The 19,265-nt window shown below is 45.0% G+C and overlaps 1 protein-coding gene across 1 annotated transcript in view; it reads left to right on the top strand.

Moving 5' to 3' along the window:
• The first annotated feature begins 495 nt into the window (after positions 1-495).
• Positions 496-19,265, top strand: part of LOC132816568 (solute carrier organic anion transporter family member 2B1-like) — a 99,849-nt gene continuing 81,079 nt past the window's right edge. Inside the window, exon 1 of the mRNA XM_060826335.1 lies at positions 496-595. The gene's annotated coding sequence lies outside the window, so the exon portion shown is untranslated. The remainder of the gene's footprint in view (positions 596-19,265) is intronic.

Here is a 19,265-nt window from a genome sequence, read left to right on the forward strand (position 1 = left end):
TCACTGTACCTATGTTCATGTGACAATCATAAATCAAATCAAAACAAAACATGAGAACAATTCCCCCTGCCAGTCCTCTTCCAAGTTACAACATCCTGATTTGGGACTATGTTCCAGCCATTCTATAAGTGTAGCTAATCAAAATCTTCAAATTCCCTTCCTAAATCTTCAAATTCCCTCCAGGTGTCCCCACAACCCAAGGACAACTAAGCAGCTCCGCACCACTTTTGCAGGGAAAGTAAGGATGGGCAATAAATGCAAGGAAAATAACAACCAAAACAGTCTACATCAGAGGGCTAGCACAGCTCTGTCGGGCCGATTGGCTTCCCGCACTGCACAATCCCAAACTGAAACTCCTTTCTACAGTCGAATGAATACTGCACGAAGTTATGTTCCAAATTGATTAATATCCATGGAACGATCCTCACAGGGACGAAAACCACTGTGTGTGTTTATTTCTGTTTCATGTTTCTGAATGGATGAGTTTCCCTAACGCATCCTGACCCTCCTCCAAAAGATTAGCAACAAACCCGGCAGCTTCTTGTCGACTGCAACACACACGAAAAGGTTTCCCGGGGAAAGTCGACAGGAAACTGTGAGTAAAAGTTCTTTATAACTGAATGAAAGTTTTCATAAAGTCTTAGGAACCGAGGTGGGGGTTGCAGAGGGAGAGAAAGAGAGGAGTTGCTCGATCCGTGTGAACGCTTTACTTTGATAAAATATAGAATTCTTTCGCTTTCTTTTAGACGAGTGCAAACTTTGCTCTGAGCTCAAGTCAGAGAATTTGAGCTTGTCAAATTCCACAGTGAGGTTAGTTTGCATTATACTGTTCCCCTCTCTCACAAGTAATACTTGCAAATTGTCCAACAGGATTCTGGCAAGCTCCCCCCCCGCTCTATTTTGTCAGGGTCTAACCCTGAAGTCAGAATTTGGTATGTGAATAACTATTAAGTTCTTAAAAAGAAACTTGCCAGTGTTGGGAGGAAGGAAGGTTTTCTCGTTTGATAGATTTTATCAGGTGCAAATTATGCAGGAAATGCCAATCAATTCGCTGGAGACTTGTTTTCAAAACTTTGCTGGCTCCTTGTTTTCAAAAACTTAGATAACAAACTTTTAAAAAGAAATGAGCTCTAATTGACTTATCTGTTGGTGGAAAAGTCACATTTTCATAGCTTTTGAGACTATTCCAGAGCCCAAGCTGTGACTCCCATAAGACCATAAACTATAGGAACAGAAATTAGGCCATTCAGCCCATCAAGCCTGCTCAGCCATTCAATCATGGCTGATAAGTTTCTCATCCCCATTCTCCCGCTTTTTCCTCATAACCTTTGATCCCCTTGACAATCAAGAACCTATTTGTCTCAATCTTAAATATACTCAGTGACCTGGCCTCCACAGCCTTCTGTGGTGATGAATTCCATAGATTCCCCAATCTCTGGCTGAAGAAGTTACTCCTTATCTCCTTTCCAAAAGGTCTTCCAAATACTCTACGGCTGTGCCCTCAGGTCCTAGTCTCTCCCACCAATGGAAACATCTTCCTAACATCCAGGCCACTCACTCTTCTGTAAGTTTTAATAATATTCCCCCTCCGCCTTCTAAACTCCATCCAGTATAGACCCAGAGTCCTCAAACATTCTTCATTTGTTAAGCTTTTCATTCCAGAGACCATTCTCGTGAACCTTCTCTGAACATGCTGCAGGACCAGTACATCCTTCCTGAGATATGGGACTCCCAAGTACTAAAGTTAAATCCAATTTCCATCAGAATTCTGGAGAAACTCTCCAGGTCAGCAGCATCTGCAGAGGGAAAGCTGAGTTAATGTTTAGAGTCAAATTTGACTTTTCTTCAGAACCCCATTCTCTTTGGAGAAGGGTAACATTGTACAAGAGTAGAGCTCCTGATTTATTTATAAGGAAACTAGACCTGCATTTATGTAGTGACTGCCGCTGATGTTGCTAGTCACTGTCTTAGCCAAGAGGGCTACTGTCACGGGATGTCATAATTTTCTGCCCCGTACCATCCTTTCTCATCCGCTGTAGCTCATCTGTAGCTGCTCAGTCACGCCTGCCATTCAACTGAGTTTGGCTCCCTTTCTGTCGCCAGCCTAGCTGTTGAGGGCTGACCCCACTGGATGAGTTAAGCTAATAGCGGAGCTTCAGCTCACTCACCAGAATTTCCATTATGAGGTAATGAGGCACAGCACTGGCAATCAATTTATCACAATGCATTGATGATGAATGATTTCCTTTGTCTAGAGCTGAGTGAACACTGATAGCCCACCTTCAAGTTCTTTGTTCATCTGGTCCTTCACTCTCAACATCCTCACAGCCCCACGGCACCTTCCCCTCCAACCGCAGAATGTGTAACACCTACCCTTTTACTTCTTCCCTCCTCAGTATCCAATGGCCCGTACGTACCTTCCAGGTGAATTGACCTTCCAGCAATTTACCTGCACTTCCCGCAATCTAGTCTACTGCTCACAATGTGGTTACCTCTACATTGGGGAAACGAAGTGTAGACTGGGTGACAGCTTTGCTGAACTCCTACATTACGCCCACAAAAAAGCTTCCAATTATCAGAATCATTGGTGACCATTAAGCGGCATTTGGATAGGTACATGGATAGGTGCTTAATCTAGGACAAATGATCGGCACAACATCATGGGCCGAAGGGCCTGTTCTGTGCTGTATTGTTCTATGTTCTATGTTATCTGACATGTAAACACACCACTGTGTTCCCTGGCCAACATCTCTGTTTCAGGCTTGCTGTAGTGCTCCAGTGCAGCTCAGCACAAGCTGGAAGAACAACGCTTCACTTTCCAGTTGGGACCTCTACGGCCTTCTGAACTCAGTACCGAGTTCAATAACTTTAGGGCTGGAGGCTTTACCCCAATCCCACACAGCAGGCCTTGTTATCACATGGCCAAAGTGAGGACTGCTGATGCTGGAAATCAGAGTGTAGATTAGAGTGGTGCTGGAAAAGCACAGCTGGTCAGGCAGCATCCGAGGAGCAGGAAAATCGACGCTTTGGGCAAAAGCCCTTCATCAGGAATGAAGGCAGGGAGCCTCCGGGATGGAGAGAGAAATGGGAGGGGGGAGGGGGAGATTGCCTGCATGGAGATTGCACATTCTCCCCACATTCGTGTGGGTTTCCTTCAGGTGCACCGGTTTCCTCCCACAGTCCAAAGATCTGCAGTTACGAGGGATTGGCCATGCTAATTATTGTCCATAGTGTCTAGAGATATGTAAGCTTGGTGGGTTAGCCATGGGAAGTATGGGGATAAGGTAAGGGGTCTGGTTTGCGGTGGAATGCTCTTTAGAGGATTGATGTTGACGTAATGGGTTGATTAGCCTGTTTCTGCACTGTAGCGATTCTGTGATTCTCCTGAAGATACTATCCTTTGTTGGAATGTTAAACCCATCTGCCCTTGCAGTTTGATATAAATAATTGGATCCCTGGCACCACCTTGCAGAAGAGTAGGTGAATTTTCCCCATGCTCTGGCAGATCTTTATAAGAATGAGAGAAATAGATGGGCGGCATGCCTCACAGCGCCAGAGACCCGGGTTCAATTCCCGCCTTAGGTGACTCTGTGTGGAGTTTGCACATTCTCCCCGTGTCTGTGTGGGTTTCCACCGGGTTTCCTCCGGTTTCCTCCCACAATCCAAAAATGCTCAGGTTAGGTGAATTGGCCAGGCTAAATTGCCCGTAGTGTTAGGTGAAGGGGTAAATGTAGGGGAATGGGTCTGGGTGGGTTGCTCTTCTGTGGGTTGGTGTGGACTTGTTGGGCTGAAGGACCTGTTTCCACATTGTAAGTAATCTAAAGAAGCTGGGCGAGATCATTAGGCCCATTGATCCTGACTCCCCTCCCCATTCAGTGGCAGATCAGAACTGTAGCCTGATGTGCACTTCCCTGCCTGTCTTTAACAGTCCTCATTGTTAAGATACAAATCATTCACCAGTGGTCTGGTAGTGTTGGAAATCTGCCACATCTACCTTGATTGATGTAACTCACTTGGCATCAATCTTGCTGCTAAATCAGAAGGTTATGGGTTGAATCCCACTCAAGACTGGCACACATGGATACACACACAGAAAGATACACAGACATACACACACACACACACAGATGCACACAAATTAGCAGGAGTCGTCACTGGACAATCTAACTTAGCCTTGAATAGATTCAGTGACCCAGGCTCCAGTGTTCTCTAAGGTAATGTGACTGAAATTGTGCACAGGACTCCAAGTGTGGGCTTGCCAATGTCCTGTACAGTTGTAGGAAAACTTCTCTACTTTTACCCTCCATTCCACTTGCAATAGAGATCTTTGAGCTTGGCATGCAACCTCTGTTGAAAAAGAAAAGTTGTCTTTCCAAATTCCTGTGGTGTCTGTAAGTAATTTGGCATTTTGATCCCTTGTTCATGACTCTACTCAGCAGATGAGACATTATCACACTGGCGTTAGTGGGACCTTGCTGTGCACATTTCTTGGCAGTGACTACAATTTGGAGGTCCTTCTTTGGCTATCCTTATGTGACTCAGTGTCAAAAGTTTGTTTGATAATAACTCACCTAATGCACTTTTGGGATTTTTCATTCATGTTAAAAGGCGCTGGAAGAATATGAGTTGTTGTTGCGTGTTGTACCTTTGTGACATGACTCGAGATTGAAAGTCCCACACTGGGGATTTGCTGTCAGTGTTTCTACACAGGGTTCAAGTCAAGGAGCAGGAATATTGCTGCAGCATCACTTTTGCATTTCCCGAACTAATCACAAATGACACACAAACAAAGGTTTCCTAAATTGTATGACTGAGACTGTCGCTGCTACAGGCTATAGGAACCAGGTTGTGTTAACCATTTACAAACAAAAGGTTTGGTTTTAGTTAAAACATTGCTTCTAATTCAGAATATCAAAACCTTTATGAAACAAAGAGCATGGAGATGGTGAGGAGTGGACTTACATGTACAGAACCAGAGATTTAACTCAGGTGTTTTGAAGGTGTTTTTTTCTTGGAGAAGAGAAAGGAGAAAGGGAGACTTGATGGAAGTGCTCAAAATTGTGACAGAGCTGACATGGAAAGGTACAAGGTGGAGAATGAGGATGCAGAGGTTTAAGACAAAGTATTAAAGGAGCAATGAAGACACAAGGAAAAAAACTTTTCACCCAGCAAGTGGTTGGGGTCTGGAATGTACTGTCCGAGAGTCTGAGGGAGGGAGGTTCACTCAAGTCTTTCAAAGAGATTGGGATTGTTCTCTGAAAAGTAATAATGTGCAAGGTTCTGTGAAGAAGGTAGGAGAATGGCAAGCTCAGAATATCCCAGACTTGCTTTGTGAAACAAAACCTGGCAATTATCTGTCAATCAGTGTTTCTGGGCGCATTCTCCAGTAGCTCTGCCAGTCAGAATCCTTTTGCCAACCGATCGACACTCTCTGCTCGTGAAGAAGAAGCACTGGTTTCCCTCTTGATTTGCTACCCTTGCGAATTGTCCCAATGATTAGATTAGATTACTTACAGTGGGGAAACAAGCCCTTCGGCCCAACAAGTCCACACCGACCCGCCAAAGCACAACCCACCCATACCCCTACATTTACCCCTTACCTAACACTATGGCCAATTCACCTGACCCGCACATCTTTGTGACTGTGGGAGGAAACCGGAGCACCCGGAGGAAACCCACGCAGACACGGGGAGAACGTGCAAACTCCACACAGTCAGTCGCCTGAGGCGGGAATTGAACCCAGGTCTACAGGCGCTGTGAGGCAGCAGTGCTAACCACTGTGCCACCGTGCCGCCCACGGTGAGGCAAGACAAAATTGGCAAATGTATTTTGTTTTCATTTCACGTCCTCAGCATTAAAGATAAGCACCTCACTTTTTCTCATGCTCCCTGCAGTGGTCCAACAGTTTGGGCACCACTTTGGGTCAAACACATTTATCTCTACCGCTGAGGGGGACTGAGCAGCCTTGGCCTGTGCTCGCTGAAGTTTAAAAGAATGAGAGGAGTGTATTAGGTGCTAAAGGGGTTTGACAAAGTAAATGTAGTTTATCCTTGAGGGGCAATCTGGAATGAGAGCTCATAGGATAAAGGGTGGCAGATTTAAAACAGAGATGAGAAATTGCTCCCCTCAAAGGGTCATGCATCTGTGGAATTCACTCCCCCAGAGCGTGGTGGATGCCAGAGCATTGAATAACTTTAAGGAGGAGATGGACAGATTTTAAATCAGTAATGATTAAGGGCTATAGAGAGCTGGCAGGAAATTGGAGTTGAGTTTGGGGATAAGTTCAGTCCTGATTGCATCAAATCAATGGTCTACTCATGCTCCAACTTCTTATGCTGTTATTTAATTTGATAGAGCATGTTTTTTACACGCACAGGCATGTAATTTTATTCATAGAGAAACATCATGCCACATTCATGATAAAGAGGAGACAAATGCTTCCAAAGAATCATTACTGTAACATGCAGTTCCGCTATTTCAGGATGACCCAGTGCACGTTCCAGACAATGAAGCTTTGTCACTGCAGTGACGTGGAAATCCTTGCAGTCGACTTGAGTAAAATCCCACAAGCAGTAAAGAAATAAAGACAAGATAATGTGTTTCTCATGATGTTGGTTGAGGGAGGAATATTTCCCAGGATAACAGGGAGTGATTTCTCTGCTCTTCCTCACATAAGTAAGGAGACGGTTTGATGTCACATCTGGTAAGCAGATGACAATGTTGCACACTCTTGGTAATACCCTGGGTCTGTCAGCCCAGATTGTAAGACCGTACATCTATACCAAATAGAAACGGGAGTGGGCCATTCAGCCCATCACCCTGCTCTGCCGCTCAATAGGTTCATGGCTGATTGGACATTCACCTTCTTGCTCTTTCCCTGTAACCCTTAATTGATCAAAAATCTATCTCAGCCTTAAATATACCCAAGGACTCTACCCCCGCAGCTCTCTGTGGCAAGAGTTCCAAAGACACTCAACTCTCTGAGAGAAGAAATTCCTCCCCATTTCAGTCTGAAATTGGTGCCCCTTTATTCTGAGACCATGCCCTCTGGTGCTAGACTCTCCCATGAAGAGAGACATCCTCTCAACATTGACCCACTCAAGCCTGTTAAGAATCCTGGATGTTTCCATGAGATCACCTCTCATTCTTCTAAACTCCAGAGAGTAGACAGTCCCAACCTGTTTTTATGCTCAAACCTCTGGGTTGCACTTGAGCCCATAACGGTTTTGCTCAACTATGCCAAGTGCAGTCATTAGGGCACCAGAAGAGGCCATTTAGCCCATCCAACTTATGCTGGCACATTGTCGGGCAATCCAGTCAACCTGACCATCCTCACTCATGAAAATCTGTTCTTCTGGTTGACACAATTATCACTGCAGTCATTCGCAATGAACTATTGTAGTCAAAACAAAATGTCGCTTAATGTTGTGGGAAAGATTCCTTCTTCATCTGCTCTGCAGTGTTCTCCAGGGTGTTCCATAACTCCGGGTGCTCCGGTTTCCTCCCACAGTCCAAAGATGTGTGGGTCAGGTGAATTGGCCATGCTAAATTGCCCGTAGTCTTAGACAAGGGGTAAATGTAGGGGTATGGGTGGGTTACGCTTTGGCGGGTTGGTGTGGACTTGTTGGGCCGAAGGGCCTGTTTCCATACTGTAAGTAATCTAATCTAATCTTACGGCCTTCAACACCTCAACCTGAACTCATTGCCCACATCGAAGTCTTGAGGAATGCTGTCGAATGGAAACTAAGAGCTGTTCTGATTAGATTCCCTACAGTGTGGAAACAGGCCATTCGGCCCAACAGGTCCACACCGACCCTCCAAAGAGTAACCCACCCAGACTCAATTTCCTCTGACTAATGCACCTAACACTACGGGCAATTTACCATGGCCAATCCACCTGACCTGCACATCTTTGGATTGTGGGAGGAAACTGGAACACCCAGAGGAAACCCAAACAGACACTGGGAGAATGTGCAAACTCCACACAGACAGTTGCCCGAGGTTGGGATCGAACCCAGGTCCCTGGCCCTGTGAGACTGCAGTGCTAACCACTGTGCTGCCCTGTAATGCAAAGTTGCTGTGCTCAAGACCAATAGAGTTATTGAAAAAAATGGAGGAAACTAAGTCTTAGCAGCATCTTGCATTTCTATGGCATCTTAAACGTTGCAGTTCACAGGAGAAGATGCAACCAAAATTGGACACCGAGTTCTTTAAGGAGATCACAAGTCCTGTGAGCAATAAGTTGGCCAAGGAGTTAGGTTTTAAAGGGCATCTTAAAGGAAGATCGCAAGGGTGTGAGACAATTCAGAGACAGAATCCCAAAGCTTGGAGACTTGGGTTTGGGAGTTCAAAAATATGGTGCTTGAAAAGCACGGCTAGTTACCTGAGGAGCAGGAGAGTTGCCATTTCAAGCATAAGCTCTGCATCAAAAATAAGGGACTCAGGCAGCTAAATGCATGGTTGCCATTGGTGGCGTGATGAAGATCAAAGGTGAGCAAGAGGTCAGAATTGGAAATGACAAAAGGATCTTGGAGGGTTGGGACGGGGGAAGGTTTTGGATGCTCTGGAAACTTGAAGTTTAATTGGCTTGAATTTTTCAAGAATTTAAACAATATTGACAAAGTCGATCGAAAAGAAATATTTCCACTGGCTGGGCAGTCTAGGACCGGGTGGGTGGACTAAAAATGAGAAAGATGGTGTTAAAGCTTTCCATCCTGTAGTCATCTGATCAAAATTGCAAGAGTACCAAATCTCAAAGGTGAGAAGCAGGCTTGAAGGCTGAATGGCCTATTCCTGTTCCTATTTTCAATGTTTTTGTGTTATGATAATAGTCCAGTCATGATCTTATTGAATGGTGGAACAGGCTTAAGGAACTCAATAGCCTCTTTCTTTTCCACATTCCTGTTTAAATGCTGAATACGAGAAAAAGTTAGTTGAGGAAAAATAAATTGGTGTTTACTATGTCCTTCATACCGTCAGGTTTGTATTTATAACTAAATGTTATGTAGTTGCTAATTTCTAGCACATTGAGGACATCATTGGTCTATACCCTGTCATTTTAAAAGTTTGCCAAATCCTCTTATTTCGCATCCTACTAATTTTACAAAGTTTTACACTAGCTCAGCTAATGCTAGCTCCTGACAGCACCACTGATGTAAGCATAAAAATCCAGCAAGTAGTTTGCGTGCATGAAGTTTCCATAAATAACAATTTTAAAACGACCATCAAAACTACTTGTGGTGTGCTTGGTTGTGGGATAAATATTGACTCAGGCAATAGGGAGAACTCCCTTGCTCTTCTATGGAACAGTTGCCACGTGATCTCAGAGGTTAGGCCAATTAAAAAGACCTAGAACACCCTCCACCCCCTGCAAATTCCCCTCCAAGCCACTCACCATCCTGCCTTAGAAATATATCGGCATTTCTTCACTGCTGCTGGATCACAATCCTGGAATTCCTTCCCTAAGGGACATTGTGGGTCTACCTACAGCACATTGACTGCAGCGGTTCAAGAAGGCAGCTCACCCCCACCTTCTCAAGGGGCAACTAGGGACAGGCAATAAGTATTGGCTCAGCCAGCGGCAGTAATGCCCCATGAATAAAAAAGAAGTGTGTACTGCTGTGCAGCGGAAACAGATGCTTAAGCGCACAAAGGGTTAGTTTGCTTGTTATTTAACGTTCTTGCCACAGATCTGGAGATTTACCCAGTCAGTGATAACCACAATCCATGAGTGAATTAAAAAGTTACTCAACAGAGCAGACGGTATCTGTGGGGAGAGAAGTCGTGTTAATATTTCAGGACGGGAATTGCAATAATATAACATCTCAAATGGAACATAGGTTTATCCTACACAAGAAGAAGATGTTGATTGGTCGGCAAATGAGCTTTAATTGGTAGAGCTGTTGTCATGGAGAGTTCATTAGCGAGCATGTAATTTGCAAAACTACTGTCCACAGAATGGACAGACAGTACAGAACAACCTCGGTTATCCAAATGTCAAGTATCCGAATTTCAGATTATCTGAGCGAGAGCTCAAGGTTCCATAAAAACATTGTCTGTTATCCAAACAATCAACTGTCTAAACAACTAATTATCCAAACAATCGGTTATCCGAACAGAATGCTCCCTGCCTACCTCGTTTGGATAATCGAAGTTGTACTGTACCTTGGTTGAACACTCACTGGGTCTTTGTGAGCTCAATTGGCTGACTGGCTGCTTTGTGATCCAGATTGATGTCAGTAGTGAGGGTGCAATTCCTGCACCAGCTGGACTGTCCTTCATAACCTCTCTCCTCAAATGAGGTGTGGTGACCATCAGGTTCAACCACCGCCTGACAACTCTCTCTCATGAGAGAGCAACCTCTGGGTCCATGGTGACTTTATCCACTTCAAGGGCAATAGTGAATGGCCATCTGTTTGCAAGAAGGTTCACTGGATCCAAAACATCGACTCTGCTTTCTCTGCACAGAGGCTATCAGACCTGCTGAGTTTATCCAGCAATTTCTGTCTTTGTTGGTGAACCAGATGGATTTTGCGACATTTGAAGATGGTTTCATAGCCATCATTACTGATGACAATTTAGGAATTGTCTTGGCAGGATTTGAATCCCCTGATGTGAGCTAGGACCTTTAGAATACCAGGTAAAAACAATGACTGCAGATGCTGGAAACCAGATTCTGGATCAGTGGTGCTGGAAGAGCACAGCAGTTCAGGCAGCATCCAAAGTGCAGCGAAATCGACGTTTCAGGCAAAAGCCCTTTAGAATACCAGCCTAGTGACGCCACCCCGTGCCACCATCTACCCCTATCCTGGCCATTACAAACTTGGCCACTTTTGGAATACTCCATTCAATTCTGGTCTTCCTGCGACAGAAAAGATGCTGTTAAACTTGAAAGGGCATAGTAAAGATTTACAAGGATGTTGCCAGGGTTAGAGGGTTTGAGCAATAGGGAGAGACTGAACAGGCTGGGGCTGTTTTCCCTGGAGCATCGGAGGCTGATGAGGTTTGTAAAATCATGAAGGCTATGGATGGGGTGAACAGACAAGGGTCAAGATTAAGAGTGCTCATGGAAAAGCACAGCAGGTCAAGCAACAAACATCGATTTCCCTGCTCCTCGGATGCTGCCTGACCTGCTGTGTTTTTTCAGCACCACTCTAATCTTGACTCTAATCTCCAGCATCTGCAGTATTCACTTCCACCTGCCTGACTAGACAAGGTCTTTTTCCCAGGTTCGGAAAGTTCAAAACTAGAGGGCATAGATTTAAGGTGAGAGGGGAAAGATTTAAAAATGATCTAACAGGCAAATCTTTCATGCAGAGGGTGGCGCGTGTATGGAATTAGCTGCCAGAGGAAGTGTTGGAGGCTGGTACAATGATGACATTTAAAAGGCATCTGGATGGGTACATGAACAGGAAGGGTTTGGAGGGATATGGGCCAAATGCTGGCAAATGGGACTAGATTAATGTTGGATATCTGGTCAGCATGGAAGAGTTGGACTGAAGGGTCTGTACGATGCTATGATTTTATGACTTAGGACATTCCAAAATACTTCAGCCAGTGAAGTAAATACTGTAATGCAGAAAAAGCAACAATCAATGTTCAGACAAATAGCAACAATTGACTGAACAATCTATTTTAATAATACCGGTGAGGGGATTTATAGGGACAGTCAGCTGGAATTCTCATGCTGCTGTCTCCACAGTTGGGCTTGAGCCTATAACCTCTCAATAGGAGGTAACAGTATTTCCCACTGAGCCACTACTTCAAGCCCAGAGGGAGCTGCAGACACAGCTGCCCCACCCCCACCCTCACTACCCTTTCAAAACCGAGATGACTAAAGACCATTGTCTCAATGCAGCTCTGATGTTGACTGATTCATATGCAGATGGTGTAGCCATCCTCTGAGGTAGTTCCCCTTCATTCCTTGATTTTATTTACAATCATTAGTTTCATCTGTTTCTGGGGGGGTCTGGGAGGGACCACTGGTGGAGACGCCAACTTGATCTGCCATCGTCTCTGCTTCCTTTCTTTAACGGCTCCTGATCTTCACATGGGATGTGGGTGTTGTTGGTGGGGCCAGTACCTGTCACCCATCCTAATTGACCTTAAACTGAGTGGTTTGCTCGGTCATCTCAGAGGGGAGCTAAGCGTTGACCACATTGCTGTGGGACTGGAGTTACGTGTAGGTCAGACTGGGTAAGGATGGCAGCTTGGGACAAAGGCGATGGAAAGCATGGCTGCCAACAATGGAGCGGCCCAGAACTGGAGGAGGGCAATGACCTGAGACGGATGTAGGTTTGGATAAAGTTACAGAGGTGGAGAGTGTTGAGCCCATGGAGTGAACTGAAAGCAAAGATAAGAATCTTAAAATTGAGGCTTGGAACCAATTTGGTGAGTGGTTTTTGGGTAATAAGGGTATGCGATAGAGGGTGGATATTTTTGGAAGAGCTGACATTTACAAAGGGGTGTACTGTGGAAGACCATACAGGAGAGTGTTGGAATGGTTGATTCTGTAGTAGCAGAGGCATGGAGGGTCAGATGGATATGTTCACAATCAGATAAGATCCCAAAGGGTCTTGATGGGGTAGATCGGGAAACAATGTTTCACCTCATTGGAGAATCTATAATTAGGGGATTTCTACTTAAAAATCAAGGGACTCCCATTTAAAACAGAAACAATGCCAAATTTTATTCTTTCAGAGGGTCATAAACCTTGGAACTATCTCCCTGAAAAGATGGTGGAAGCAGAGTCATAGAGTCAAAAAGCATGGAAACTGAACCTTTGGTCCAACCAGTCCATGCCAAACATAATCCCAAACTAAACTAGTCCCATCGGCCTGTGCTTGGCCCATATCCCTCCAAATGTTTCCTGTTCATGTACTTATCCAAATGTCTTTTAAATGTTGTAACTGTACCCATATCCTTGAATATTTTTATGGATGGCGGTGGATAGATTCTGATTAAGGATGGGGGTGGTGAGGGTGTGTGGTGAGAGGTTTCCAGGGGCAAGTGGGGTTGTGGAGTTGAGGTTATAGTTAGCTCAGTCTATTGAATGCTGGAGCAGGCGTGAAAAGCTGAATTACCCTCGCCTGCTACTGTTTTATGCTCAGTAGTGCATCAGGATCAGAGGTGTGATTGTTTTGGGACTGGGTGGGAGCACTTTGGGCGTTGCCACAGATGTGTATTGACTGAATTTCACTCAGCTGAGCGTCGGCTGTAGCAGCAGTGTTACAAAGAATTGGATCCCCTGCACACACAACTGACTGTATGTTATTGTGCGGTGCATTCTGTGGCTGGGAAAATGAGTTTGTAGCCAGGATCAAATTTTTTTACACTTCCTGATATTTAGTTGGAAGGAATTTCCTCTCACGGTTGCCATGGTCCTGTGGTTTGCTACTTCAGAATCCGGACAGTGTAGAAACAGGCTATTCGGCCTATTGACTTCACATCAATCCTCTAAAGAGCATCCCATTCAGACCCCACCTCATCCCCGTGACTCTGCATTTCTGACGACTGACCCATATATCTTCACACTGTGGAAGAAAACCAGAGCACTCAAAGGGAACCCATGCAGACACAGGGAGAATGTGCAAACTCCACACAGACCTGAGGATGGAATTGAACCTGGTTCCCTGGCACTGTGAGGTAGTGGCACTAACCACTGAGCCACCATGCTGCTTTACTTTTGAGCTGTTCTCCAATTCCCTTTTGAAAGTTCCTGGTTGAATCAGCTCCCTTTCAGCCAGCACATTCCAGATCACAACAGCTGCCTGCGTCTTACCTCCCCCCACCTTGATTTTATTTTGGCAATTGAAGTAAATCTTTAGTTCCTGTCTCTCCACCAAATGGATGTTGTTTTTCTGTACCTAGTCTATTAAAATTGTCAAGCTGAGCCCTCAGCCTGACACCCTCCTTGTGGTTCACTTTTACAAATTTTTGCGATTGTCACAAATAATCTGATGGGAAAAACTGAACTTGTGAAAAGCAATTTCACTTCCACAATCACATGACACCAGCTTATAGTCCAACAGGTTTAATTGAAGCCTCAAGCTTTTGGAGCATTGCCTCTTTGTCAGGTGAAGTGGAAATGCGGTAACCAATGTTCACACAAATAGCAACGTGATATTGACTGGACAAACTGTTTTAATAATACTGTATTGATGAGGACATTTAATAAAGACAGTGGGCAGGACCCCCCCCTTCTGGAGTAGTGCCATGTGGTTGTTAGTATCCAGGTGAGAGGGCAGGCAGGTCGACTTTAATGAAAACAAACACACTGCTAACAGTGTGGCCCTCCCTCGGTACTGCGTTGGGACAGTCTGCTGGAATTCTCATGCTGCTGTCTCCACAGTTGGGCTTGAGCCTACGACCTCTCAATGGAGGTAACAGTATTTCCCACTGAGCCACTACTTCGAGCCCAGAGGAAGCTGCAGACACAGCTGCCCCACCACTGCCCTCACTATCCCTTCAAAACCAAGGTGACTAAAGACCGTTGTCTCAATGTAGCTCTGATATTGTCTGATTCATATGCGGATGGTACAGCTACCCTCTGAGGTAGTTCCCCTTCACTCATTGATTTCATTTACCATCATTAGTTTCATCTGTTTCTGGGGGGGGTCTGGGAGGGACCATTCAAGGAGACGCCAACTTGATCTGTCATCGTCTCTGCTAAAGGAATCTAGATTTCTTTCTTTAACGGCTCCTGATCTTTTCATGGGATGTGGGCATTGCTGGCTGATCCACTATCTTTAATAAATCCCCTCACCAATATTATCAAAACAGATCTTCCTATCACACTATTGCTATTTGTGTGAATATTGACTGCTGCATTCCCTCGTCACTTGGCGATGGGGCAGCGCTCCGAAAGCTTGTGATTCCAAATAAACCTGTCCAGCTGTAACCTGGAAGTGTGTGACTTCTGACCTTGTTCCCCCTCGGTAGCACACCAGCACCTCCACATCATGACCCCAAAACTAGCCGTTGCGGTAAAGTGTATTGATGCATTTAAGGGGAAGCTAATTTTTAATAAAAAAACCACGAGGGGGAAAGGAATAGAAGGTTAACCAGATGGATTTCGATGAGAGTAAGGTGAGAGGAAACTTAGTTGGAGCATAAATACTAGAACAAACCAGTTTGGGGCTGAATGGCCTGTTTTGTGCTCAGTAAAATGTTATATATGGGTTGGTGCAGTGCTCAGAAGAAAAAAAACTATTCGGCGGGATATAAATACAGCGGCCTTTGGAATTTTCCAAAGCATTAGATTTATTTCTTGTTAAAACCTTCTCAGTAACATTTGGCAGGCAGCACTGGAACTGATCCAGTCTTAGTTTAATAAAAGGTCCCCCTTGCAAGAGTCATATAGTTCCATGATTCTCAAACAGAAAGACATCCTGTCTTTTACACTGTACTCTGTCCATCTGACAAATGTCAGCGGTGACATCCTGGATCGGAGGTATAAAATAAATAATTAACGGAAAAGCTGTTTAGTTTGGTTCACTTTATTGTCTTGTAGAGGGCTAGTTTACTCAGCTGGCTCAGTGGGTTCTAAACAATGTCGGCAGATTGACATTCTGTCCCTCTTCTTCCTGGGATGAGTTTGAAGTCTGTTTCCTCTCCCTGCCCTCTAGTAGCAAAGATTTCGGTGATTTTCAGATATTCAAGGAGGATTAAAAATATCTTACAGGTTTCACATGATACCGATATAGGTATGAGCTGGAGAAATTTCTATTCCATAGAGTGCCACGCAATCTCTCTCACTCTGCACCACATCCAGTATGATGTAGACTCTGTTAGATCCGTGTATTGACATTTTGAAGGGAGAAAGTGAGGACTGCAGATGCTGGAGATCAGAGTCGAAGAGTGTGGTGCAGGAAAAGTACAGCCGGTCAGGCAGCATCCGAGGGGCAGGAGAATCGACGTTTCAAGCATAAGCCGTTCATCAGGAATAAGGGGGACCCAAGGGGGCTGAGAGAGGGGGATGGGGCTGGGGGTGCAGATAGCTGGAAATGTGATAGGTAGATGAAGGTGGGAGAGAAGGTGGGTGGAGCAGATAGGTGGAAGGGAGATGGACAGTTGGGACACTTCAAGAGGGCAGTGCCAAGTGAGGGGGTTGGATCTGGGATTTGTCCAAAGCCTCCAGGCAATTACCTCCAGCAAATCCAAAATCTCCAGAAACAGTTCTCCCTCTGGATCCTCTGCTCCCACGCTTGAAGCCATGTGCCGCCATCGACTCTCCCTGCAGTCATCCCTGCCCCCAGCTCATGTCCACACTCTCCCAGAGCTGCAAAGGACGTATGCTGTTCAACACCTAACACCCTCTCTCACTCCGCCGAAGACATGCAAGATCTTGGCCTTCTCCACTGCCAAACACTTGCCACCCGATGTCTGGAGGGAAAATGTGTCATCTTCTGCCTTGGGATCTTCCAACCAGATGGGATTAATGTTGATTTCACCAGTTTCCTCACTTCCCCTGCCCCCACCTTATCCCAGATCCAACCCTCCAACTTGGCACCACCCTCTTGAACTTCTCCCACCTGTCCATCTCTCTTCCCACCTATCCACTCCACCCTCCTTTCTGACCATCACCCCCACCTTCATCTACCTATCACATTCCCAGCTACCTTCTCCCAGCCCCAGTCCTCTCCCATTTACTACTCAATCCCCTTGGGTCCCCCCTCATTCCTGATGAAGAGCTCATGCTCAAAACGTCAACCCTCCTGCTCCTCAGATGCTGCCTGACCAGCTGTGCTTTTCCACACCACAGGATTTGAAGGGTCACATCATCTTCTAAATATTTGTTCTTAACACATGAGTGACTCTGGTTGGGCGGATATGTATTGTCTATTCCTAGTTGCCCCTTGAGAAGATGGAACAGCTTGAACAGCTGGAGTCCATGTGCTGGGGGTAGACCCATGATGTCCTTGGGGAAGGAATTCCAGGAGTTTGACCCAGCAATACTGAAGGAATATGTTTCTATGTCAGGATGGTGAGTAACCTGGAGGGGAACTTGCAGGGGGTGGTGTTCCCATGTGTCTGCAGCCCTTGCCCTTCTGGATGGAAGTGGTCATGGGTTTGGACGGTCCTATTCAAGGAGCTTGGGGGAGTCCCCGAAGTGCATTTTGTAGATGGCATACTTTGAACTACAAAGTTCTACCCACTGAACCATGACTAATATTCCTAATGGCCAATACTCCAGTTCTGAGGAAGGTCACCACTGATACTGCCAGACCTGCTGAGCTTTTCCAGCAACCTCTCCTTTTGTTTCTGATTTACAGCATCTGCACTTATTTCAGATTTTACTCCTAAGGGGTTTAAATCTTTCTCTTCCCTTCTCCATCAAAACTTCCCAAAGATGCTATTCACAAACTTAATTGGAAGAAATCTTGAATATTGTTGAAAAGAGATATTTGTTGCTGAAGCCTTTTGTCCAGCATCCATCAGGACACTCTGCAAGAATACTAAATTTCAAATGATCACAAGCTTCACTGCACGAGAGAAAAGGACGCTTCTTTGTTGAAGTAGTGAGAGTCACACAGAATTGTGAGCTAATCCAAAAAATGTGCAATGCTTTATCATGTTTATTTGGTAACAGTGGACTGCCCATTTGAATGCCTAACCCTTCTAGGGACCCTAAATGAGCCACATTATGGGTCATGGAGTCATGTGGCATGGAAACAGACCCTTCGGTCCAACCAGTTCAGGTTGAACATAATCTCCAATCTAGACTAGTCCCACCTGCCTGCTCCTGGCCCATATCCCTCCAAACCTTTCCTATTCATGTACTGATCAAAATGTCTTTTAAATGTTGTAATTGTACCCACATCCACCACTTCCTCAGGAAGTTCATTCCACACGTGAACCACCCTCTGTGTAAAAAGTTGCCCCTCGTGCCTTTTTAAAATCTCTCTCCTCTCACCTTAAAAATGTGCCCCCTCATTTTGAAATCTCCCACTATCGGGAAAAGACAACTTTCATTAACTCTATCTGTACCCCTCATTACTTTATAAACTTCTATAAAGTTGCCTCTTAACCTGCTACACTGCAGTAAAAAAAGGTCCCAGCCTATGTTGTGGTGATACAGGACATTGATTAGGCCACTTTTGGAATACTGCATGCAATTCTAGCCTCCCTGTTCTTGGAAAGATGTTGTGAAACTTGAAAGTGTTCAGAAAAGATTTATAAGGACGTTGCCAGTGTTGGAGGGATTGTGCTATAGGGAGAAGCTGAATAGGCTGGGGCTATTTTCTCTGGAGTGTTGGAGACTGAGAGGTGACCTTATAGTGGTTTATAAAATCAAAAGGGTCACGGGTAGGGTGAATAGCTAAGTTCTTTTGCCAGGGTGGGGGAGTCCAAAACTAGAGGGTGTCGGTTTAAAGTAAGAGGAGAAAGCTTTAAAAGGGACATAAAGGGCAACTTTTTCACGCAGAGAGTGATGGGTGTACGGACTGAGCTGCCAGAGAATGAGACTGTTACAGCTACAACATTTAAAAGGCATCTGGATGAGTATATAAATAGGAAGGGTTCAGAAGGAAATGGGCCAAATGCTGCCAAATGCGACTAGATTAATTTAGGGTATCTAGTCGGCATGGACAAGTTGGACTGAAGGGTCTATTTCGATACTGTAAAATTCTATGACTCTGCGACACTGTCCAGCTTTTCTTTATAACTCGAACCTTCCATACCCGGCTACATCCTGGTAAATCTCTTCTGAATCCTCCCCAGCTTCATAATATCCTTCTTCTAACAGGGCAACCAGAACTGGCTTGACTGATTATGTTACATTGGTCATTAGTGTTGCCATGACCTCAGTCGGGACTGTTCAACAAGTGCTGCCCAATTTCAAAACCACTTCTAACAATAGACACAATAAATCTTCACCTGCCTTACTCATTCAGTCAGCCAGGGGTTAGGTTTGGAACAAGTGTTGAATTACATGGATTTGTTGCAATGAGGATGCCTTGGTTCTTAACTGGCCTGAGTGGGGAGTTCAGAGTTCAGCAGCTCTTTGAGCACGGGGTAACGGTTTATCTGGGGCCTCTGTTATCTTGGGTGAGAAATTTACTTTTGCAAATGGTGAGGTGAATTAGCAAACTTTTAATTAGAGGGGAAGATTATTGAATGAATGGATCTGGTTTGATTGGCTGCCTTGTAAGTACTCTGTGTGTTTGAATGAGCAAAGAGTGTGGTACTGGAAAAGCGCAGCAGGTCAGGCAGCATCTGAGGAGCAGGAAAATCAACATTTCGGGCAAAAGCCCTTCATCAGGAAA

Source organism: Hemiscyllium ocellatum, chromosome 6, assembly GCF_020745735.1.
Source record: "Hemiscyllium ocellatum isolate sHemOce1 chromosome 6, sHemOce1.pat.X.cur, whole genome shotgun sequence".
NCBI lineage: Eukaryota > Metazoa > Chordata > Chondrichthyes > Orectolobiformes > Hemiscylliidae > Hemiscyllium > Hemiscyllium ocellatum.